This window comes from Aythya fuligula, chromosome 7 (assembly GCF_009819795.1).
Source record: "Aythya fuligula isolate bAytFul2 chromosome 7, bAytFul2.pri, whole genome shotgun sequence".
Lineage (NCBI taxonomy): Eukaryota > Metazoa > Chordata > Aves > Anseriformes > Anatidae > Aythya > Aythya fuligula.
In genome coordinates this window covers 2777557-2802076 of record NC_045565.1, presented here as the reverse complement: position 1 = coordinate 2802076, position 24520 = coordinate 2777557, and the positions used below count along the sequence as shown (strand labels likewise).

At 41.5% G+C, this 24520-nt stretch overlaps 1 long non-coding RNA gene across 2 annotated transcripts in view; it reads left to right on the top strand.

The window, feature by feature from the left end:
* LOC116491204 overlaps positions 1-24520 on the top strand; it is a 58623-nt gene that overhangs the window by 18624 nt on the left and 15479 nt on the right. For both annotated transcript variants that reach the window (XR_004253474.1, XR_004253473.1), the window contains exons 7-8: positions 11680-11791; positions 12028-12144. This is a non-coding gene — a long non-coding RNA (uncharacterized LOC116491204). The remainder of the gene's footprint in view (positions 1-11679; positions 11792-12027; positions 12145-24520) is intronic.

Here is a 24520-nt window from a genome sequence, read left to right as displayed (position 1 = left end):
GGTGCAGGATGTGGAGGGAAGAAGCAGTGCCATGACCCTGTAGCATTGCTGCATGTTGAGTCACGGAGTGACATTTAAACAATTCTCATTGCACCCAATATGAAAAACTATGATGCATGTCAAACTGCTGGTCGTCCTAGAGAAAGATTTAGGAGAAAAAAGGTCAAGGCACCAAATCCATAGGTAGCCTTTCCCATGCTTCCAATGTTGGGGGAGCGTACCAGCAAAACCTCAAGCCAAATGGTTCTTTAATGCCTTTTTTTTTTTCTTCTTCTTTTTTTTTTTTTTTTTTTTTTTGAGGGAATGAATGGCTCTGGACTTTCCATCTTTAGAGCTGGTGGTTTCCACACCACAGTGATTCAGCCAGCATGAACTCTTGACCAAATCCCATTTTGTTTCCTGGCTTTATTTTTCTAAAATATTTTACATTTAGCAGGGCATAAAGGCCTCCCTAGTAAGTGGTGGAGTAAGAAGGAGATCTGTGCTCTTTTTACTGGTTCTCTCTCTCAGAGGATGGATCTCTGTGCTTCTGAAAACATTGCAACTGAAGCAATTAAAAAGAATCACTGAATTTTGACTAAAACTAAGACTAAATCCTTATGTGGTCTTGGCTTTTTGATGCTGTGTGTTTATGTGGAATTCCCTTTGAGGTTTAATAAGAGGTCTGATTTTTATTTGAGGAATATGCCCTGCCTGAAATGTTCTAAGGCTTAATCAGTGTGTTATTACATGGGAAGCTCATGTACATTTGTTTAGTTGCTAGATAAATAGATTAGTATTGATGACAATTTCAGAGGATAATAGGTTGTTAAATTAATGTGGACAGCCTTGTTCCTTTGCCTCATTGGATGTTTTCTGATGACTGAATTCTCTGGGGCACTCTTTTTAAGTACTATGCTGGTGGTTATCCCAGTTTCTATGTAAGTGGTAGGTTCAGTAAGGACCTAGAGTAGCTTGGCTCTGGGGTGAGAGAGAGATGCCAGACAGGAAATCTATAGCCTTGGAAAGCTACAAATAAAAGAAATTATGTTCTGAAAATTAAAAACATAAAATGTTCTTTCAAAAGTTAATATGTTTATATAGATCCATTATCCCAAATGGTACATCATGAGTAATAAAATACTGCTATAATAGTTTTGAGACCTAAGATGCAAACAGATTACAGTTCACCTTTGTGAAAACACAGCATTATTTCCTTCAATTCCTTCATTATTTCCTTCCTTGCATCCTCTTGTTATTCAACAGACGTGAATATAGGTATGTCCAGGTTTGTTTCAGAGGCCCCTTTGTGCATTGACCCCCATTGTCTTTTTTGTTTTTCACACTACTCTCCCATCACTCTATAATTTTTTCCCCATTCTCTAGTAATTCATTGGCTGTCTCTGATTCTACATGGCTGCCTTTGGCTATGGGCTGAGACAAGCTAGTTGCATGAGGCTATCCTTCTTTTCAAGTGCTGGTACTTTTTATATGGTACAGGTCATCCAAAATGACCTGTATGGTATGTATAGATGTATGAGTTTGCTAATAACATTGCTGCTGATTAACAAAAAGGCAGGTAACAAAAGTTTCCATACTAAGGTTGTCTGCTCAGTGAAAATTCAGCTTTTTTTTTTAGTGGATGTGCACTGAGACAAGGTTTCGTAACATAATCATGTAGTGTTTTTTTTGTTTTGTTTTGTTTTGTTTTTACCTTCTAGCACAGTCTTTGAATAGAGAAATCAGTAGGGAGCTGGTACAGCTATTGCTGCCTGTGTTGGGACTTGAAGTGTGGCTCTGTATCCACCTCCACATGGCACTGAATATCATGTCATTTTGGCCTTGGATGAGTCTATGGCTGGTCACATTGCACATATTGCATGTGTAGCCAGAGGGGAGCAGGTAAACATCCTTGCTGCTGTGGCTTTGGAATCATTGATAATAGATTGCGTTGCTGAAGTCAGTGATATAAAACCAAATTAACATCTGTAATTACCTGTGAAACCTCAGAATTTCACGTTCCAAAATGTGACAGACAACCACCTTTCTGCACATCATTTTCTAGTGTGTCTGGTCCAGTGTGAATATCTTGTCCAGGAGTGGGAAGCAACTGCTATACCAGACGTGGATGAAAGTATTCAGTTTTCAACCTTATGGTATCCCATAAATTTTCCATAAAATCCCTCGAGTCCTCTTAATATTCTCAAAATGCTATACAGTGTTTTGTTGCAAAGCAAGGATCAGTTTATTCTCAGTAAGAACTGTGTAAGTTTTTATGTTCATGTTTTGTGATTTGCAAGTTATAAAGTATCATCTGCTTTGTTCTTCTGAAAAAAAATGCTTAGCAGCAAGATGGTATTCTCAAAACTTTGATAGTTTGCATGGGAATTACTTGCTTCGTGCAGACTACTCCCGAGGGACTTTTCAGTTATCTTAGGCAAAACAAATGATTTAATTATTTTCATCAAACTTGAATCTTTAGCATATTCCTCCCTTTGAATGTGAAGCCTTATATAGCCTTGATTTTCTTCCTGAACAGGGTGAGATGGAAAAGAAAGAGAAATTATTTCAGCTAAGTGAAAAATTCACACACAAGAATTTTTCCAGAGTACCTAACCTCTGTTTGCATCATATTGATGATGTGCTTACTGTTCTCTGATATTTATGTACCTTTCATATATATATTTATATTTTAAACAAAAAACAGCAACAACATTGTGAAACACTGTTTTGTGAGCCATTGTTGGCTTGATGGGGTTTGGCTGCTCTCAGTGTTTTTTGTTTGCACGAAAGCCTGAACACTTCCAAAACAAATGCTCCTGAGAGAATGTAAACTTCACTTTCCCTGAAGACCGTTCTGTGAAGCTCAGATGCTGGCTTCTTTTAAGTACTTCTCCTGTTAAAACTGAGTTACACAAATGTTGAAACTGAGTTACACAAATGTTTGTGGACGGTACACAGAAAAGGTGTGCACAGAATACTTAAGGTAATGAAATGCAGGAATGGTCTGCAGCATAGACTTTGGTTCTTAAAGTGTGTCAAGCTCTTTCTGTACCTGGAGATGCTTACTGTGTAGGATCTTCAGACACATCAAAGATGAAACTTTTACTTAGTCAAGTGCTGGAGGAGTCACTGGTTTACAATCTGCATCTCTCAGACAGCTTTTTCAGTCTTGTACCTGCTAGCAAGAGGTTCCTGTTCTTCAGACTGCTGTTACCTGCCAGAGCTGATAAGGGCAGTGTGGGATACTGCACTGTATGTGATGGCTGTTCACTGCAGCTGGTTCCTTCTGCTGCTATCAAAAGGTGGCTAGCACCTTTTTGCTTCCCTTATTGATCTAAAAGCTCAGACTTTGAAGCATTAACTGAATTTCCTCTTCATGCATTGCGAAGTCAGGGGTTGCCTTGAAGAGGATGTGTTCCATGCTGCTCATGAGAAATCTGGCATTTGTCGCAGAGACAGCACGTCACTAAATGGTCTTCTTGAGGAGGATCCTTCAGGATATGATCCTGTCATCGCCTGCTAGCGGTACAGCCACAGGTGGGGCTTAGTTGTCACTGGTGCAGTGCGTGCCTGAGCCAGCGGGGCAGAACAGCACGGGCAGCTGCTAAAGCAGTACAAGGCCCAGGATTAGCCGAGGCTTAAATGCTTTGCTCTGTTACGGCCTCACCGCTGCTCCCAGGGAGACAGCCCAGACCTCTTGTGCTGCAGCCCGTGCTGATGGCCAAACCACCCAGCCTGAGGACTGTGATGAGGCTGTGGCCGTACTAACTGCATCCTCTGCCTCCTGCTGAAGGCCTCGGGCCTCTCATTCAGCAGCATGTAGAAATACCTTTCAATCAGAAAAGCATGTGTAATCTCGCACAGCTTCATGGCATCTCTCTGCCTGGCTTTAACCTTGTGGTTCCGAAGGTGGCTTCAGAGGGCGTCCAGTCCCCCAAGGGTTCGGTGCCTTGCAGCCTTTGAGAAATGGGTGAGGTGTGGACGGGCAGGACATGATTGGGTTGGGTCAGAGGCGAGGAACTGGTAGGAGAAGCCACCTCTGTACCAGGTCCATTTTACCATTCCCCTGAGGGTCAGGGGAAAGTGGGTAAGGAGGACCTGGACCTCTAGATGTGGAACTAGAGTGGGGAAGGGAAGAGCCAGGTGCCAAGGTATGGAAATCTGGCAAGAACCTGGGATAAGGGCAGGGGGATTGAAGGTAGTGTCTTAGGTAGTGTCTTAGAGTGGAGGGATGCTGAGAGATGATGGGAGTGGGGCTCAGGAGTGAAAGGAGGAAAGGACACCACGTACTTGCAGAAGTACAGTGTGTGCTATCTGGTACTCACTTGCACCCGCAATAGAGAGATCCTGTGTGGGTCTGCAGTTTTGAAAACATCTATTTATTTTGTCTGCCTCCATGATTAGGAGGCCAATTTAGGGCTTATCTACTTGGGGAAATCCCTGCAAAATAGGCTAGGGTATGAATTTACAGCCTACTTAAAGACCCATCAGAAAACGCAGTGTAAATTCACACTTCAGCTTACTTCACAGGAACTCCCCCGCAGAAACAAACCCTCAGAGTCACCTCTGTACCTCAGTCTGCTGCTAAAAGTGAGTGGAATCTTCTCAAAGTGTGGGCCTCCAATTCCATTTTTATAGCTGGGTTTTTCTGTCTCTTGGGTTTTTCTGCAGCCAGTGTAAATCACTGTAGCTTTGCTGAGGTTGGAGAGCTGGGCCACTTCACACTGCTCAGGATCTGACCCTTTGCCTCAAGTAACCTTTTATTATCGATTGGCTGGAGGATATTTTCCTTTTTACTGGCTTCATTATTGAGCTGTTCATTCACTCCCACCACTGCTGATGTCTTTTTTTTTTCTTTCTTTCTTTTTTTTTTTTTTTCTTTTTTTCCTGTGAATTTTGTGTTGTGTTTTTCCTCCCATGTAATTTCCTAGTAGTGAACTAGTGACAGAGTGGGCTGCTGGTATTTCATCTTGTGGCTGGAGAGGTCAGGCTGCTTCTGATACAGACAAACACTCCATTACAGTAAACTCACAGAAAGTTTCCTTTTCAACCTGAAAGGAGAAGGAAACAAACTCCACCAATGGGCTTTCAAGAATTATTTCTGTGAGATGAATTCACACTAAATGCCAGTTTGGTAATATTCTGCATAGAGAAGGAAAAAAAGAGAAGACATTGTATTTCTTCTTTCTCTCTTCCTGAGCAGATTTGACTTGAGTCTTGGGTTAGATTAGATTGTAATCCTACAGTGAAAACACCAAACATTTGCACTGTGCATTATTGAAATTGGTCATTGCTGATGTCCAGATAAAAGAGCATAAAGGTCTAAACCTTCAAAGTTACTTGTCTGCTTGTGGTATTTAAAAAAACTTGCTTCTCATCAGGAAGAATTCAGTGATGAGGCAGATCCATAGTGCAGAGATAAAGGACCTCAGCTCTGAAGGATGGCATCACAGCAAATACTCCCTGCTTCACCTCTCCAAAGCTCTGAGCCAAACCCGTACATAGTAAGGTACATGAAAAGCTGATGGGATGCTTTTATTCCCTCCTCTTTTGCTCATCATTTTTCAGTGTTTACAAAAGCATACCTGGTTGCCCCATTTGACTGTAACAGCAGTCCATGGCATCGAAACCCTTCTGGCAGATTGCTGCCCTATGATGTGGTGCCCTCTGTGGAAATTCAGTCCTGCACACAGCCACAGTGCGTCTGGAAATCCCTCTGTGTTGGGCCTGCTTTGTTCATTGGGGGAGTTCTGCACAAGTGATTTTTAGGTTATTTTTTCATTCAAGTGCATGTCCAGTGAAAACCTTTTTCACCGGAGAACTGAAGTCAGGATTTCTCTACAGATGCCATGCTGAACTACTACTGTGCTATTACTGTGTTTTTTTTTTTTTTTTTTCTCCATATTTCTTGGAGTTCAAGTATTGCAAATATATTTCAAGAAATGAAATTTCATACACTGTAAAATTCTAATACCCACAATAACCACCAAGTCCTGTGGATTCATACTATCTGTTATTCATTCTTCTTTTGAATGACATGTTTCTATTCATTGGAGTAATGTAATTTCTATAGAGAACATTATCAAACTAACACACATGTAATCACCACTATCCTGGTGGTAATGCATGTCACATGTTTAATGAATGCTAATTGCCCTTTGACTGTTCTTTGTGGGGTCTGTTAAGCATCCATCTCATTCTTTATATGTCACTAGTCCAGATAATTCAAAAGGTTAAGTGTAATTAGCAGGCGATAGTAGCAGTAGTACTGTTCTTTCGAGTTACATATGGAGAGTTGCTTGCACGCTTGGTGCCAACTGCTTGAAAGGTGAGGTTTATTATCTGGTTAAAAGGAACTAAAATGTAACTGGCCATCTCTACAAGATAATGAAACATTCCTTGCTGCAGTCTACAGCAAGTGTAAAAAGCACTGTCCCTGTCTCCTATATGGCAATTTGATTTAAATATATTAGACTGCTCCAGGGTATACAGAGGAGTCTAATCTGGTATCTGTGGTGCAGTTGCATGTACCCAATATTGCAGTGTTCGCTGTGTATGGAATAATTTGACATGTAAAATGTGCTCCCTGCTTCTCAGGGGAGAGACAAATGTAACAGTGTATTGTCTCACTGCTAGCTGCTTGGACTTAGCTGAATTCCCTGTTATTACAAAGACATGAATAAAATTAACCTAAGCATAGAAGGAATAGGAGCTGCGAGATAATAAATATTTATGTCCCAAACTTGACATGGTGTCATAAATCAATAAATTTTGAAGAGATTTAATTCTTCTTTGTGCCTAATTACTTGACCTGTGGCACCAGTTTGCTTCAATTTGTTTTTGTGGTAACTTGTGCAATCTTACGCTTCCTCTTTCTACAGAAAATTTAGTATTGTTTGCTGATTTCCTCTTTAAATGCACTCAAAATTCCCTGTTTGCTAAATTAAGAAACCAGTAACGTGGAATAAAAAAAAGACACACCACATTTCATTGCCTAAGCTGTGATTTGTGGACGACATGTGTTGTTAATTATTAAAATCTGTGATTATGCCAAAAAAGTAATGTTTTATTTTCCCTATCATTCTGGTACTACACTTACATGGTTTTGCATATTGAAAAGCTTGGTTAAAAAGTATTTACAAATGTGGCTAATTTAAATGTGGGATCATATTATCAATTGAAAAATTTTATTGGAAAGAAGGCTTTGCAGTTGAAGCTGGCCTGTTCCTTGAATTAATATTGCAAGGTCCACTGTGGACCAAGCAAAAAGAAAGTCAGTTATGTGGGCACACGTTTGTGCTAGGTGTAAGTTACAAACATTGCATGCACCTGGCATTCTTCTCCCATCTTTCACACGCTGACTTTTACTATTTATGTAATACTTGTAGGGAAGAGACTGTCCTCTTGCTGCTCTTGCTCTGTGGTGTATCCATCTGTAGACAGCCTGGCTAATTTATAAGTCCCGGAATCAGGATCCTACAAGGAGTTGCCCAGGATAAACCACCATAAGTAGTGCTCTCTAAGTATTCACTTTGTTACATAATAAGAGTATTTCAGTTGGTGGCATACACTTGAACGTGGCTGATCTTCTTGTGAAAGCTGTTTGGTGAGGGATATTCTCCTAAGCATGGGGAGCCTAGTGGAGCAGCCAGTGCCTGGCTGCCTGGCATTGATCTGACTCAAATGGAAACACGTTTTCTTTCCAACTGTAGCTGAGGGAGGCATTTACTGTTCTGCTTCAGCCACAGGGTAGGTATGAGCCCAGCCAGATTGGTGTTCCACTGCTATTGCAGTCTCCATGCCAACTGTATGTTTAAAGAGATCCTGGTCGCTCTGGTCAAAATTCCCATTAAAAACAAATAGTTAGAATTGTTTCAGAGGGAGAACAATCCACAAGTCCGTGATCAACAAAGTGTTAAATGAAGAGTGATGTGTGTCTCTTGCAGTCTTCAGACCTACAATAAGCCTTTCCAGAGGCTGACTGTGCCATATTTCATCTAGCTACCTGCTTTGTGTGTTCGGAATGAAAATGCACAAAATCCCATTCCTTCCAAGGAGATAAAGGGCCATGTCACACCACACAGCTGGGTGTTTCAGAGCCACTCAAACTTGATCCAGTCCCTAGGCCTGTTTCACTGTGGCTTGAACTGCCCCTCTCAGGGGCCCAGCAGAAACCCTTAGTGCAAAATGGGCAAGATCACTGGAGCACAAGGTCACTGTGTGCAAATCTTGTACTCTGCAGGACATTGCGGCTCTCTTAGGTCATTTCAGCTTCCTGACAGTGCTGCTGTCACTGAGAGAACAACAGCAGCCTCTCTTTTGTACTGTGCCCCTTCCAAGAATTCTGAAGCCAGCGGAAGGGAGTCTAGCTGCTTTGACACTGGTGGAGCTGTGTTCTTCCCTGCCACTTCCCCATCTGTGCAGCTTGAGTCCAAGCAGACTCTTTACAGAAGGGTGAAAGCACTGCAGAAGCCAAACCAAGGAAATAAGTCAAAGCTACATTGAAAGGACGGGGTTACAGGTGTTATTCTAGACAGAAAATTTCACAACGCATACCAAGACCACACAGCAGAAATCACTTGGTTTCCAAGCCATTGGTCCAATGGTTCCTTTTCCTCCTCTCTGTTTGAAAATGTGCATAGCATGGGATCTGGCAGTTGCCTTTGTATTGGGCTTAGGTGAGATACACGTTTACACACAGGGAAGCTGTGGCACATTTGAGTGTTGTGTTGAACAGCTGTTGGCTTTTTGTGTTATTGTCATTAATATCAGTGTTGTTTGATTACTGCTTTTATCTTAGTTTTATACAGTTATTGGGTCAAGAAGCCACAGTTTGAGTTCTTTTTTCATTTGTCTTCACCATTAGACACATTCAAAAGACCATCCCGATAGGATATATCTCATCCTACTTGAGCTGTCAGGAGGCTAGCAATCCAGTCCAAGCGAAGTGTATGGGCTCTCTCGCCTTCCTGAAGCACTTTTTCTTTTGGAAATAAAAGCCTACTGGTATGAAGATCCTCTGCAATGAAAGTTTGTTCCTCTTCCTGTGGGACATACCTGCACCTTTTAGATCACTGTTGCTTTGTTCATACAAGGTAAAGCAGGGGCTGCATCAGAGCTAGAGACCATTTATACTGCGAGATAGCATGGTGCAAACAGGCATTTGTTGTAAATAAGCGTTGGAACATAATTACAAATATATCTTTACAGCTTATGAAAGGTATCTTTTCTCTGCATAAAAGAGAGCTACTGTGAGTCCACTTCCACCGTGGTCAAGTTATTCACAGTGTATAATGTGAAAGACAAGTCTGGAAGTTTTAGATATCTTTTGAAGAGAATTAAACTAGATTCAGTACAGCTGTTTATAGTAAGGTAATGTCTAACAACAACTGCAACACAGATATCATTTCAAGAGTCTCTGTTCCTCATCTTCTTATACATGTATAAATATTGTCTTAGATTATCTGATTTATCTAACTTCATGCTTTAGTTCATTATCTGTAGTGTTGTAATGCAGATCTAAGACTAATTCTGGAGATGATCTGAATTATTTCATAGTTATGAGAAATCCTTGGGAGGTATCTGACTGTTTACAGAGGAGTGTCTTGCTGTACCAAACTCCAGATTTCTCAGCACAGCCAAATCTCCTTTTAATATATTATAGGTTAATTAGCTCTTCATCTTGAGTCAGAATCTGTTTCTCTGAGGTTGAAGTTTAAAAAAAAAAAAAAAAAAAAAAAAAGACAAAATGGGAAATGTAAAGAAGTAACTGTGATCTTTGACACGTGGATTTGGTACCATCTGTTAACATGACTTCTAAAGTCAGTATCAAATTTGTTTATTAGTTGGATTTTCATGCTGTGGATAACATCACCCTTCGTTGTGAAGCTGTCAGATGTAGCTCCCTTGAGAAAGCCTCCCTGCCAGTTGAATATCTGCAGCAAAATCCTCTACTGCTCAGAACTGCCATGCTTCCAGAAAGCAGTGACACTGTTTACTCCAGCTGAGAATCTATCCCAGGAAATCCTTCAAGGGCAGGGTCTAATTGGGCAGCGAACCAAATGTCACCCCAGAGGAGGAATTGCCATGAAAACACTTACTGGTGTTTCCCCAGATGTGTTGGAGGCCTGTTGTTTTCCCAAGCCACAGAATAAAACATTGCTATTCTGGTCTGCAGAGTATTACTTTGCCATTAATTTCATCTGTTTTCCCCTCGATCAGAAGTGTTGATGTTTTTGAATTTTCATCTTCTTTTTCACTGGTTGTGTCTTCCAAAAGCAAAGTGTTGGAAGGGACTTCACAAGCTTGTCTGTCCAGAGCTGGCCAACATGTGCCTTGGAGATGTGTGCAGCTGGTGAGCATTTTTCCAAGGGTGTCTCTCACATTGGATTGGGACAGCATCATGTACAAAGGTGTCTGTCCTTACCAGAGCTGCTAGGTTGTCTGGTCTCCTAGCTGTGGGTGGCAGTGAGCTAGCAAGGATTGCTACACCAGCAGCTCTGAGATGCTCAAACTGTCTTGCTGAGGAGAAACGGGGTCTGGTCAGTCTCTCCAGCCTGTCAATTCCTCCTGGATTTCCTGTACCCTTCAGCACACTGACGTACATGGTACATAACTCATTGATCTCAGCAGTGTAAAAAATGTGCAGTTGTTAAACTGGCCACTCCAGCACAGTCTGTTTCTCTGGATCTGCTCTTAAAGGCATCCACTCTGAACCCTCTGCAGTTAACCACTCCTGATGCTTCACTGTCACATTTTTTGAAGATTTTTCTTGTGTATATGCTTTCACACATCAGGTATCAGTTCTTTTCTTGTTGCTCCCTTTGGTGTGTGGAGACTTGTCACTGCTACAACACTATCCTCTGTCTCAGCTGCAGAGGCTGATGGCATCAGGCTGTATATATTCTTACCATATAGCATTTTCTAGTTCCATTTCCTTTCTTGGTCACACAAGGACAGGAAAAGGAGTTTGGAGGAATTAAATGAGATCAAAATTTCTCTTTTGAAAACTGTACAGAGAGTAACCACCGCTCTCCTAGAAGAGGAGCAGAAAATAGCAGCTTGCGTCACTTTGTATGATGATGACTGCAATAAGAATGGGAAATAGTACACTTCCCTCATGTCTTTTGCAGCCTCTGGAGTTGATGAATGATAATTTTGGTTCCTTCTGAGATTGAGGAATGGATGACTAATGTCGTTGTGACTGGTGCCATCTAATTGGCTCAAAAGAATCTTCTGGTTGTTCTCATGATTGGCATCACTTCCCATCATGTGCAAGCCATTGGAGAGCAAAGACCATCTTTTGAACTGTCATGGTATGAAGAAGATGTAAAAGTATTGAGTTCCTGAAGCAATTCAATGTATATGAAGTATGTATGAATCAGTACTCTGATCTTCCTGTGCAGCAAGTCATAATGACTGAGCTATTTCTACAGTTGCTAATTTTATTATGTTAAAAAACACTTGGTTTGGTGTTAAAGTGACTTTTATGCAAAGTTTATATGAAGTTGTGATTTAAGAAGGACTCACCAAGAAGGTATAACTGAAATACTTTGCTTTGAGTCAGTTTGATCCATTTCAAAACCGTTTGTTGAGCTAGATTGCAGCTTATTGCTTAATATTAAGCCTAAGCCATCTGCCTGGACTGCTGCGGTGTTTCTGGGACAGGTGACATTGTATCCTGATTATTTCTTACAGCCACCCCCAGCTCTCCATTGCCTAACCGAGGGTGCATTGCAATTGCTGTTCGTACCTACTGTAGTGGTGGATCATGGGAAAAAGCTTGCTCAGAGAGCCTCGTTCAGGATGGGTAAGACAATATGTTTGTCAAATTGGGTCAAAAAAATATTTTGCTTTGGGTCAACACATTGAAATTAAATATTTCAATTCAGAAATGCCAAAACATCTAATTTTTCATCAAAACCGTGGAAATAAAATATTTGGCACTAGCTAATGTCAGATTTTGAAGGTAAGGGTGTGAATTTTTCAAGGGATATTGATGGGAGATTCCTCCGTACCACATAACAGCAGATGTTCTTAACGCAGGCCTGATGGGGAGAGGTGGCACTCAGGTGATGAAGAAATACTCCACACCATTCACCAACCTAGCGAGAAGAAGGCTTTGTGCTCATCTTGAAAGAGGCCAGTGCAAAAGTTAGCTAGGTAAGTGAAAATTACACTACAAATAGAAGAAAAACATTTGAAAGTCAGCAGAGAGAACACTACAGTAGGATTCTTGGAAGGTTAAAAGAACAATGTGAATACAAACAGGGAAAAAAATGGAAAGGATCTGAGGTTGTAGCATAGAACCAAGTTAAATGCTCAATTGGCATATTAGAAATTTGCTGGGGTAAGTCATAGGGCTGGGGTATTAGTACAACTCATTCTGGAAGGCCGGGCTTGGAGAAATGAAGTGTTGGTAGTATAGTTGAAGGTTATCTGTGCTTGTTCTGATGTTGTGGAATAAATGAGGGACAGACTTGTCTAAGTTAACTTGTTTAAGTTAGAAAGAGAGGAAGAGCACAGCCTCTGTGATGGGAGGATGTAGTTTAAGCCACCTCACTGGAAGGAGTGAAAAGACGTTTTTGAGCAGTTCTTGGAAGTACTTTGTGGCAAAGCCTTGGTGGCAATGCGCACTTTACCTGGATACTGTTTGGAAAGGCAGCATGGCAAAAACCTTAGTGCATCACCGTCTCGGAATATGTTGGGGGCAATTCCGTTTCATAGGGGAGAAATTCTTAGAAAGGTGTTTTAGTCTTAAGTCTTAGTAAGAAGGATGGCTTGCCTATGCATCTACAGAAGGGAATAATAACGAAACTGAAAATCTACTTGAGAGGTTTGGATTCCTGGACAGATAGGAGAACAGACTGTCAGACAGTCTGTACAGAATTAGATTGTGAAGTGATAACAAAATATAATTGTCAAAAGTAATTAATGTTAAACTAATGTAATTTCCCAGTTCATAGGGCAGCTAGCCAAGGAAAAAAAGAATGAGCAGTAGATATCATATAGGTATTTTTTTCATCTTGACTTTTGATCTTTGTTATATTCTCTGACTAGATTACCTATTGAAATCTGGGTAGTAAGACTGGGTAATTTTACCCAGTCAAAGTTGCCTGGTTGGAAAAATATCCTAACAAGATGATCAGGTAAAAAGACAAGGCTCAAACATTAGGAAAAATATTCTAATTGTATAAGTAGTAAAACCACAGCACTTAGGGTTAAAGTGGAATCTTTTTGACTGAATTTTTAGAAGAACAAGCATGACAAGTACTTTTCAGAGATGGTCTAAGTTACTTATTCTGCCTTAGAGCAAGGGAAAAAAATGAATGATTGCCCCAAATCTCCTCTGGAGATGGATTTTTAAGCATCTATTAAGTCAGCACGTTGGGGGGACTTTTAAGACCCCTGCTTCTCAGGTGGAGTCAGGGCAAGCATAAGCCCTGAACTATGGAAATTTGCCTCGGGGCAATATAAACGCAGGTTTGGGGTTGTACCAAAGGAAAAGAAATATTCTTTATCTAGTCTGCAGAACTTTAGACAGGGATGTCCAGCTCCCCGGGTTGAAATACTGCACATCAGACCAGCATAAGCATTTCAGAGGCTATGGCACATGATCTGCAAGTGTTTTTATACAAACTGATTTTCTTTAAGAGTTATGTTCCAATGGTGAGGAATGAAGTAAGGGCATGTGATGGAAGTGTGCAATGTAAACAGTTCAGGTTGCTCCTAGGAATTGCATGGTTTTAATTGGGTAACAGGCCATGAACTATATTTGTAAAGACTATTCAGCAGTTTCAAACCCCAAAATATATAAGAAAACCATGCCCTTCTGGTGACAGCTGACAAACAGAAAAAGAGCCAAAGTTCATCAATACGAGTCAGTGCTTCTATGTCCTTCCCAGAGATACCCGTGGACATTTGTTGCTGGCTTCAGCAGGTTTTGTGGTCAGCCTGAAGATAGTGTTGTCTCTTGGTCCTGCTCAGGCCTGACTTTGATCTCCTGAATTCACTGGCAATTTTAGGCAAGTAAAGACTGCCTTAACTGAGTAGGTGCTTTAGCCCTCCTCCTCTTTCTCTCTTCTCCTCCCTTCCCTCTCCTTGCTTCTCCTACTGCCCTTGTGGCCAGGGACTTGCTGTCCCTTTTCCTGGGTGGTGACCGCGTGGCCAGTCTCACTGCAGAGCCACGGACTGAGTGATAGCCACATAACCTCTCACCTTTAATTGTCTACCTCTGCTTTCTTCCAGAGGATCTTGCCCTTGCTACAGGGATGGCTCATTTACTTGTGAAGCAGGGGGTGATTTGCAAATTATAAAATTGTGATGGTTCTATGTAATTTAATATTGAATTATAGAAGTGCCAGTTGAATTGAATGCATGCAGTTGCAATCAGCATTTCAGCAGCTGCTTCATGAGCCACACTTGCAGTAGGGGAGCCTCAGGCAGATGGGTGAGGTGAATGTTGAGAAGTGGGAATCGGTCTAGTCATCCTAAGAGAAATCATCCCCGTGTGTGAGTCAAACCTGCAGTCTCTTGCCCAAGATGAAGGGAATCTCCCAAGGGCAGCTAATCTTGCACGATCTTATCAATTGAGATCAAACATCACAGTGTCAGGTCAATAGATAATTCTAAAAGTGCATGCAGCCCTCACTCAAATTCACATTTAGCTCTAGCCAAAACACAACTCAAATCACGATCCAAATAACCTCCTCCTCAGCCCACCTTCATCGCCGTTCTGTTTCAGTGGCAGATGCAGCACAGAAAAGATTGCTTGAATGCTTAATTCAGAAATTTACTGTTTAAGGCATTACTTGTATGAACACCAGCGTAACACATAGAATACCAATGCCCTAAATTTAGTAGTTTTGTCTGAGTCATTTTCACTGTGTGGGAGGGCTGTGAAGACACTCCACCGAGTGGAGAAACTTGCTGGTGCTGTCTGTCCAATGAGATTATTTGTTAAAAAAGTCAACACAACAGAACTACAGATATGTTTGTGAGTAAAATGCAATTTTGTTGCAGACTGCAGTACAGGAAAGGGGTGGTGATGCTCTCCGCCCACTTCAAAAGCTGAAGCCAAGTTTAACTGATCCGTATCTGATACTGAAATAGGTACTGAACTTTTCATGACAGCAACACACAGACCCAGGTAAACACTCTGGCTGCGTGATTTGGAGGGACATAACGTGGTGTAATCCCCAGACTGGTCTGTGCAATTCCATCTTCTCTTCAAACCTAGCAATAGCAGCTGAGTTGTGACAATCCTACACATTGCCAACCAGCAGCCAAAAGCTATTCCTGGGTTTATTCACTGAAGGGTGAAATTTTGTCCTACTGAAGACAAGGCAACTTTTGCCACAGAAATTGTTTGGTAGGGCTAGGAATACACGCAGACTTTTTGAAATAGATATGGGCACAAACAATTCAGCTTGGAAGTGAGAGGGGCATTTAGACTCGTTCTGAACTGGCCACATTTACTTTTATATCAATATGTATTTTGTTCTTACTCAATTAGCCTTTCTTCTTGAATGCAGCTGATTTCAAGTTAATATGAAAGCAGCGATTCCATTTTGGAGATTTTCCTTGGGTAATTTTTTCTGGGACCTAGGTGAATAAAATTATCCCTCTCCTCAGGTGAAAAGCTAGCTTGACTGTGCCTGAGTTTAGTAAGAATTTCTTATGGTTTTGGTAAAAGTTCTAGCTCAGCCTCTGCACTCTGTTTTGGAGCAGACCCTTCATCAGGCAGAGATGAAGCACAGACTGCGTACTGTCTGATGGCAGCCATGGCAAGTACGTACACATGCTGGGACTTGAACCTATGGCCCTGATTCTCATGAACACTGCCACTGAGTTCAGGGCTCTGCTCACCCTAGCTGGAGGATCAGTCACAGCATGTTTAGTGCCAACAACAAGAACTCTGTTCCTACAGAAACTCCAGTAAAATCAAAAGCTTGTTAATAGAAAAAGAGTAGTTAGCTGTTATCATAAACTGAGCAAAATGCCAAACAAAATTCTGCTCTGCTATTTGTTCCTGTACAGGCATTTAGCTGCCAGGAAAGACCAGTCTTATAAACATGAAATTATATCCATGGTAACATGCAAGCCATGTTTAACTTTGCAGCATGTTAAAAGGTACATTAAAAAAAAAAACATTTTTGTGTTTTACTGCTTAGAATAGCAATTATGACTTTTAAGTCAGCTATTTTAACTCCAGTGAGCTTGGGAGTTGTTGACTTGTGAGGGTAAGGGCCAGAGGCACAACGCCTTCCTCAGAACACTTGCCATTGCTAGACGTTCCCATAAGGTATTATTGCTTAAATACATCCTGTGTTTTCTCTACCCAGACTCCTTTAGCTAGGAAGACATGACAGGTTGTGGTATTGGACTGCAGTGAAGTCCCAGCTGTACCGTTCTACCCTTCGTGAGCAAGCAGTGCTGTGGATCTGCAGCCATCATGGTCCAGTATTTACCCAAAAACCTACCGTTTTGGGGTAAATATTGGACTCAAGGAGCCTGCTTTGTGGTACGGCATCCTGGGATGTTAAACACTAACATTTTTCTGCTAGAAAGAAAATGTTGCTCACTGGGGCAGGAGAGTGACTGGAGTAGGGAGCAGACTGAACTAGAGTCTGGGCTGGAAAGCATATTGGGAAAGTAACTGAAAGATTGCAACTTGGAGCAAAAGCTGAAGCTGAAAACTGCAGATGGTTTTCTTATATGCATGATAATGTCAAACACAAAAAAGGGAGTTTATGCACCCTGTTGTCTGTTTTGTGCACAGTGAAAACTATGTGCTGGGAAATGGAGCCTTGTGTCTGGAGAAAAGAGCTATGACTGGCTATACAATATCATGTAGGAGTCTGTGGAAATTGGGTTTGTGGAGGCCTCTGAAGCCTTGAGCTCTGTTTGCCATGGAGTGGAGGGAGGGAAAGAGAACAGTATCAATGGGATGTGTCCTCAGTGTTTATTGTCTCTTAGCACCTACGTGGTAATGCCACCCTGAGTGAATTGTTGTGCTAGGAATGACTTGTGAAAAACAGAAATTTCCTCTCTAGGGGCAGCAGAACATCCCATGCTGGATGTGCAGGAGGCGCTGGAGGTCACGGTGACTACAGCTGAGTCCCACAAAGCACGATGGAAATGAAATGAACAGGATGTTCTGGTAGCTACTATTTTGTGTGCGTCGTGAAGCACTGGGGCTGGTGGGTGCAGTAGGCTGGGTGTTTGGCTCTGAAAAGAGAGCAGCATCTTTGAAGAATATTCTTAGTTTTGTTCTCTTCCCTCATCTGTTCTTCATGGCTCTGGAGTGTTTTGTTGGTTTTTTTTTGAGCTACACAGATGTGAAACAAAGATTGTACAAGATGCACTTCATGTAGAAATTTAGGAACATGTGTACTAACCTGTACCTCTCTTAATAGAAAAGTGACAATGGTTTATCAGCACAACCTGGCCCCTTACTTGTGGGAATCCCTTTTGTACTGACAGTCAACATGGTGTATGGAGAGTCTCGGACCAATCTCTAACTGGACAAGTTTTGGGCTATGCTGGTTTTTTCCCCACTTTTGTAAAGTGTACACAGAGCAGGTCTTCCAGCAGGGTGTACAGTTTGACACTGCAAGACCCACCAGTGCCTCAGTTACCGGAGTTACTGTTTTCAAGCCGGACAATATGAAGTGTATCTGAGATGCCTTGCCACTGAGTTCTGCTTCACCAATTTTGAAATATTTATTTTCAGGTGCCTAAAATGAGAGCCTAAAAGCCTGAGCTACCTGATTTTGAGACTACATTAGTCTTTCTTTGTGGGAAATTTCTTGGAAGTGTCTTAGGTATTATTTTGGAATGAAATTTGGATTTTATCTTTGACAGCAGTGTACCTTGTTCAATATGCTGGGGGGGGGGTGTCAGTATAAAGCATATTTGCTGTATCAGCCCTGTGGGTACTTTGGCCTTTGCTCTGGATCTTAGATGTAGTCATGCAACACTTCTCCTTTTGCAGGATGATAATATCTTTAGGTCTGGCTGCTGGGTTCTTCCTGCTTTCATGCTGAAGAGGTGTGTGGGAAGAGGTGGCTGGTTGTGTCAGTGGTGTAATGACCTTTTCCTGATGGAGGCTTGCTGGTGGTGTGAACTGGCAACACACTCCAGCAGTTGCATTTATTTCTACAAAGTTGTGCCTGCTCCTGATTAATCTTGCAGGAGCAATAGGAAAGAAACAAGAGCTGCAGGAGCCTGGGTTTGGTTGGGGGAGCAATATTGTACGTGTGGTAGCTGTGCTGGTGGGCATTCAGTGTGGGGGTGCAGTGTTAGCTGTGGGTTTTACGCCTTCACATTCTGGTGTCCATAGCCATGCCTGCAGAAATCAGTTGTGTGTGTGTGTAGCCGGAATCCGTTCTGCACATTTTCTTTCTGCTAGGAGAAATCTCATTAAAGAGGTCCTTGGGCACTTGCTAGGAGAAGTGTGGCACCCGTGTGGACACACTGCCACTCAAAGACCCTATTAACTCAAAGACTTTCCCATAACCTTATCAGACCTCAGGGAAAGCCTAGAGCACTTGGATCATGACCCCAGCCCAAATGCCTCTGTCAAATTCTGTGAGGGGAACTTAATAGGATTTTCTTCGTTCCACTATTAAGTGACCACCGGTGAGTTGTTCTGTTGAAGAGACAACAGGACCCACTGAAGGGCTATTTTTCCATGAGGTTAACTTAAGCTTACTGGTGACAACTGTGGTGGGTGGCTATTGAACCAAGAGTGTCAAAAGCCAACATCTAAAATGACCTTTAGGCTGTTTACTCAAAGCAGTAGCAGACTCGCCCCCGACTTCCTGATAGGGGCCATCACTTATCAAGAAATAAGAAGAACAAGTTGCTAGATATGGAAATCGTTGTGGGAGTGAGCCTAATTGAAAACATACAGCAGTGTACAGAAGTAATATTAATACACTGGTAACCTTTACTTTTTCTGTGGAATATGTCTGTTGAAACTAAGGTAGGAGAACTACTAGGAATCAGGAAAAAGGACTCTATATACCCATATCTATATCTATATCTGTATCTGTGTAAAAGCCCATGCCAAAACAAATAGAAAATCTTTTCTTGGGCAGACAGATGTGTATAAAATAACTCAAATATCTCTTTCTAAGGCTGTTCCACAAGCCCTATGGTCCTTTCTCCTAGCTATGCAATAAAGTGTCAGAAATCAGTGATTTTGAATTCACTTGAGTGAAACTGTTTAAAAAAGAAGTCTAAGGTAAGCTAAGTAACTAAATAGACACCAAAAATTCAGTAAGTCTTAACTTAATATGCAGAAAACTCAGTACTATGACTGTTGTACTATGTCTATGAGACTAGTTTCCATTCTAAGTTAGAAAGCTAACTTAGGTTCTTACTTACAAAGAAGTTTCTACATAATCCTTTGACAAACAAATATATACTTCAATACATGCTTTAAATATGTGTTTAAAAGTGCTTGGAATTTTAATGGATTTACCTCAATAAGCTATATTGTAGCATTTCACCATCTCAAAATAACTTTGTTTTTATCTAACGTTCACCTGTTTTGTGGTGGTGTTTTTTTTTTTTTTTTTTGGTTTTGGTTTTTAAGTAGTTGTTTTAATTAATTTGTTTCTATTTATTTGTGTCAGAATAGCAGCAACATCTAATTCCATTTTTGTGGTTGCTAAAAAATGTCCAGACAGGCTAGCATGACAGTTTTCATCCTGGAAGATTTTAGTAAGATCCCACTCCACTTGGTATATACGTCACATAAGTAAGTTACGAAACTGAAAGTTTCAGATGCAGTACAACAGCGAGTAATAAGCTGTTTCAAGATTTATTTATTTATTTATTTATTTATTTATTTATTAAAGGAAAAGAAACACCATCTCTTGGCAGAGTTTTCTCTCAGACCTTGGAGACTTGCTGATCTGCCATGTAGATCTGTACCATGGTTGCAAAGTATCAAAACAGAACTAAGAATTTTTATATTTACTCTTCCCACCCAGCACCCACAGATCCTTCCCCTTCCCTGTCTGCTGGGTACTTTCTAATTCTTCCTTAAACTCAGATCTTTTTTAATGTGAATGATGGTTTTCTATCTTCTTGTGCTGTTGCAATACATCACGGGAACATCTGGCAATGATGCATGTTGGAAATTAAGTCCGGTTGCAGGAAATGGTCCACAAAAGAAAATAACATCCAGACCATAACTCCAATAAGTCACTGGGATGTTGGATTTCTTTTCAAATTTTGGAAATTTCTGTGCAATTTTCTACGCGAAGCAGGTGGTTGGAATGAAAATGGTCATTTTGGTAAAAATCCAATGTTTCACTAAAACCAGTTCTCTTCAGCACCCCATCCCAAAATCTGTTCCATTCACAGGGTTCCAAAACAGCTTTGCCGTTTGTCAGAAGCCTTCTGAGGTAACAAATAATTCAGCCTATAACGAATTATTCACCCTATCTGTGCCCTATGTTGGCTGTGCCAGTTGTGTGTATCTTTGAAGTTCCTTGGGATAGATAAGCCTCTCCAGTGCTTGCAGGAATCCCCAGATGCTGAACAGGGAACCCTTTAGAGCCAGGAAACAGAAATAAACTGAAGGCAAGGGTGTTTCTGAAGCACCACCCATGTCCTGAGGAGAGATGAGTACCACTGCAGAAAGCCAGTGTGTTCCAGCCCGGAGGTTGTGCTGGTTTCAGAGAGGAGTATGTGTCTTGCTCTCCCTTTAAAATGTTTTGCATATTGTGTGTTCTGCTAGGAAGTGGGAGGTCACACTCAGACTCTTCCTGACAAAATCCAGTTCCTTGTTATTCACACCCAGTTACTGGCTAAAACATACAAAGAGTCCTCTTCCAGTCACGTGTCCGATTCACTGGGCTGAAGATTCAGCCCTTTTAGGATCAAAGCCTGAATATTTCTTGCCTGATTTCAGTAGGATAAGAGGGGAATCCCCTATCCAAAGCCCTGTGGTTAAGGTACCTCCTTGGGAGGTGAGAGACATGAATTTGAGCTGATGAATACATATCCTCTGATTCCTTTCACAAGCATACTAATTACTAGACTGTGATACAAGAAGCAGAAGGTGTTACCACTGTCAAAGCAGTTACTCAGCCTGGGTTTTAAAAGAAAGTGGCCACAGCCAAGTTTGAAAGCCCAAACAGTGGGTCAGTGTGCTTGTAGCTATGTTGCCTCTATAGTGGGAGGTAGCCAGGCTTTATGGATCCAGATTTCAGTCTGGGACTGAGTTTGGTCAAGTTTCCGAGGCTGGGGAATATCCTGGGCATGCAGGAGGTGATATGAACCAAAATGGGGGTGGCTAGAGGGGATGGGCATTGCAGCCTGTGGTGGGAGGCAAAGGGGAAGCCATTTCTGACCATAGTTCTGATCTTGATTTTCTCCAAATGCTGAAATGTAAATGCAACATCACTATAAGAGCTTCTGAGTATGAGACCACTGCTGAATCTGACAGACTCCACGTTCACCAGCTGATGGTACAGATTTACCTGCTGCTGCTGATGTGAGTTTAAGTGAATGGAACTTCACTCATGGTTAAAAGTTTTTTTTTTTTTTTTTAATGCACATTTTTTTTAATGTTGGACTGGGACTTTTAACAGTGTTATTCTGTCTCTGCATGTCTCCTTCAAGATAAGGTTTTCTTGTATTCTGAAATGATGTGGCAGAAGGCAAAAAATAATCGTGTGACTCATTAGGAAATAAACAGAGGCATAATTGCCATCTGTGTTTCAGTCCGTTTAATCTTCTCTCTCTCCAGTCATGGAAAAAAGTTCATGAAAAAGTTGAGGTCTGGTTTTGTGATATTTTTCAGAGAAGCTGGCTTAAAATATTACAGAAAAGAAAGGGGGAAAAAAACAATACTGGCTCTATACATTATCTTAGACAAAATGGATTAAATTTCTGACACCCTACTCATCAAATTCTGACCTTGATTTGACCCCATTGGCTTTTTACTGTTTGATGTTCTCAAACGATTTGGTGCCACTTTCCCTTTCTAGTGCAGTTAATTTTGAGTGTTAGATAGAGATCAATAGTCATAGCTTGAAATTGGCACCTTTGGAGGAAAAATATGTTGTGTGGCAGTAACATAGATTTGATAGTACTTCAGTTAAGAAAATGGTGTACTCTTTCATTATTGTTTTCAATGACAGTATCCAGAGTGTTATTTCATTCTCCTACCAAGATTCTGACAGTGTCTTGTAATATCTTATCTATCACAGAGTTTTCATTCCTCTCCTTTCATGCTTGGCTTCTGGAGTGGAACTTTATTTAAAAGGCCCCTGAAATTAGAAAGAATGACCGTGGCACTTCTGCTATCAAGCTGGTCAGTAAGAAATAAACCCCTTTACTTCTAGACTTGTGTCTGGCCTCCTGCTTGCCCACACTGAAATCTCATTTGATGTGCTGGCCATACTAGGGAAGCTCAGCTCGTTGGGTTTTGCATATTGCATAAGGAGGATGGATGGGAATGCCATCCTTGCCTTTCCCACTAAGGCAAGTGTCTGTGCTTTACTTTTGAGCTGTTGCTGCATTGCGATGAACCTCAGTTAGCAGGGGTGGTGGTTTCTGCATGACGGCTTGAAGGAGCTGCCTCTGGAGTGTTTACAGAGAAAGCAGGTGCTGAACAGTTTGGGGGACTTCTAATTGTACAGCTGAAATCTGGCCAGTTGAGCAAGTGTGCCCTTCCTCCTGTGTAACTTTGGTTATCCCAACTAGTTTCATCAACATTTGGCAGAGGGCTGGGAACACCTTTTTAACCAAAATTAATGCAATAGGTGCGTGGAGGTAGGAAAGAAATGCAGAGGAGGCCCAGGAGAGGAGAGGCACTTGAAAGGGAGATGTCACGACAGTCTCAAATAAAGGGAAATGTCAGCCACAGCTTGCGCCTCCTTTGTACCAAGGAATCCAACCTTTGGACACAGATGAATAAGGGTCCTGGATGCAATGGTCTGCCGCTCCTGGAACTGTTTGATTCATTTTCACCTCCTTCCCAGGAGAATCATGTGCACCTCTGTACCACCAGATATTTGAAAAACATTCCTCTGATTTCCCAACAAGAAATTTTCTTCAAGTTTGCATGTCCCGTGCCTTCCAGAGAACTTTTTAAAAGCCAAGTGTCAGCAATTTCAGGTCAGCAAATATTTTAATTTCTCTTTTAACTTGGAATCAATGACAAAAATTACCTGAATGTGTTTTTAGTGATGACGATAAAGCAGGGAAGGGTGGAGTTGTTTCAAGACTTACTCTCCTATGCATTAATTACCAGTTTGTTCTATTTATACCACCAGCCTTATAACTGTTTCTGGGGAGCAGAGACAAGCTTCCTCTCTGCTGGGAAACAGACTCTGCAGATGTAGTGATGGGATGTTCAGACTCCTGATACAGAGGAAATCTTATAAACAAAAAACCTCATCAAAGTGACCACTAGTGGTCATGGCACATGCAGCGACACTTTCTTAATGATTCACTTTGGTTCCTGTGTCTGTAGCTGGATTTAAATGGCAGATGAGGGAAGAGTTGTCTATCTCCTATAGTAATGTGATGCTCTGTAGGAGATGATGCTGACAGTAGCAGTGGCTGGACAGGAAAGGCTCATGCCATAGGCTTACTTTTTTGATTGAGGCTGTTAGCAGCCGACAGTAATTGTTCCGGTGTTATCTTCAGTACTTCAGTGTGTTACTCCCACTATTCCACTCATTTGTGGTTGTGATTTTGGGAAACAGAAGCAGTTCATAAGAAAAGACCACAATCATAGTCATTTGATACAACTTACTAATATGTGCTTCTCAAGTAATCCAGGAAGATTTTGAGAACTGTTCCTTTGCAACAGTTTTTCTTTTTTTTTTTTTTTTTCCTGTTTGATTTTGAAATGTTCAACTTATTAAGCAGCTGGAAATGAAGGCAGAGTGTTATCAAGTGATCCCTTTCTAGAGGCACAGCTTTTTCTTATCCCATTCTGCAGAAAGGAATTACCAGTTTCTGCTTTGTTCTTGGCCTCCCGAGGCTGTTTACTTGAAAACCAAGTGCCCAAGCAAGGAATCATTTTCACACCTTGGAAGCAAACATGCCTGGTTTAATACCATCTTGATTCCCAGTGACTCTGTTCTCGAAGTCATGATACCTGCCCCATGTTACCAGCAGTGAAGTCTCTTTGGTGCAGAAGAGAACAGGGAGATACTTGCAAAAGGCAAAATTGTCTTATTTTGATAGAAGCCTGTGTCATGTCATTGTCAACTCTTCCTAGCCAGCAACCAGCAGACACAAGATCTAAATGCAAATACAGACTGCAGGGAAAATGAGAGGGCAGCCAGACCCTGTTTCCAAAGGATTCCTGCGTCTTTGAGTAGGCACCTCAGCAGGGATGGCTCTGCATGGAAGTGGTTGCAGCAGCTACACCACGATGCTTTTCATGAAGTGAGGACTTCTGTAAGGGGGGACACCTCTGAAAGTGGTAATATTTTTCTTTCTGCTTTTTTTTACTCTTCAGTCTTTGGAGAGCATGTGCAGATAGGACAGGGAGAAAATA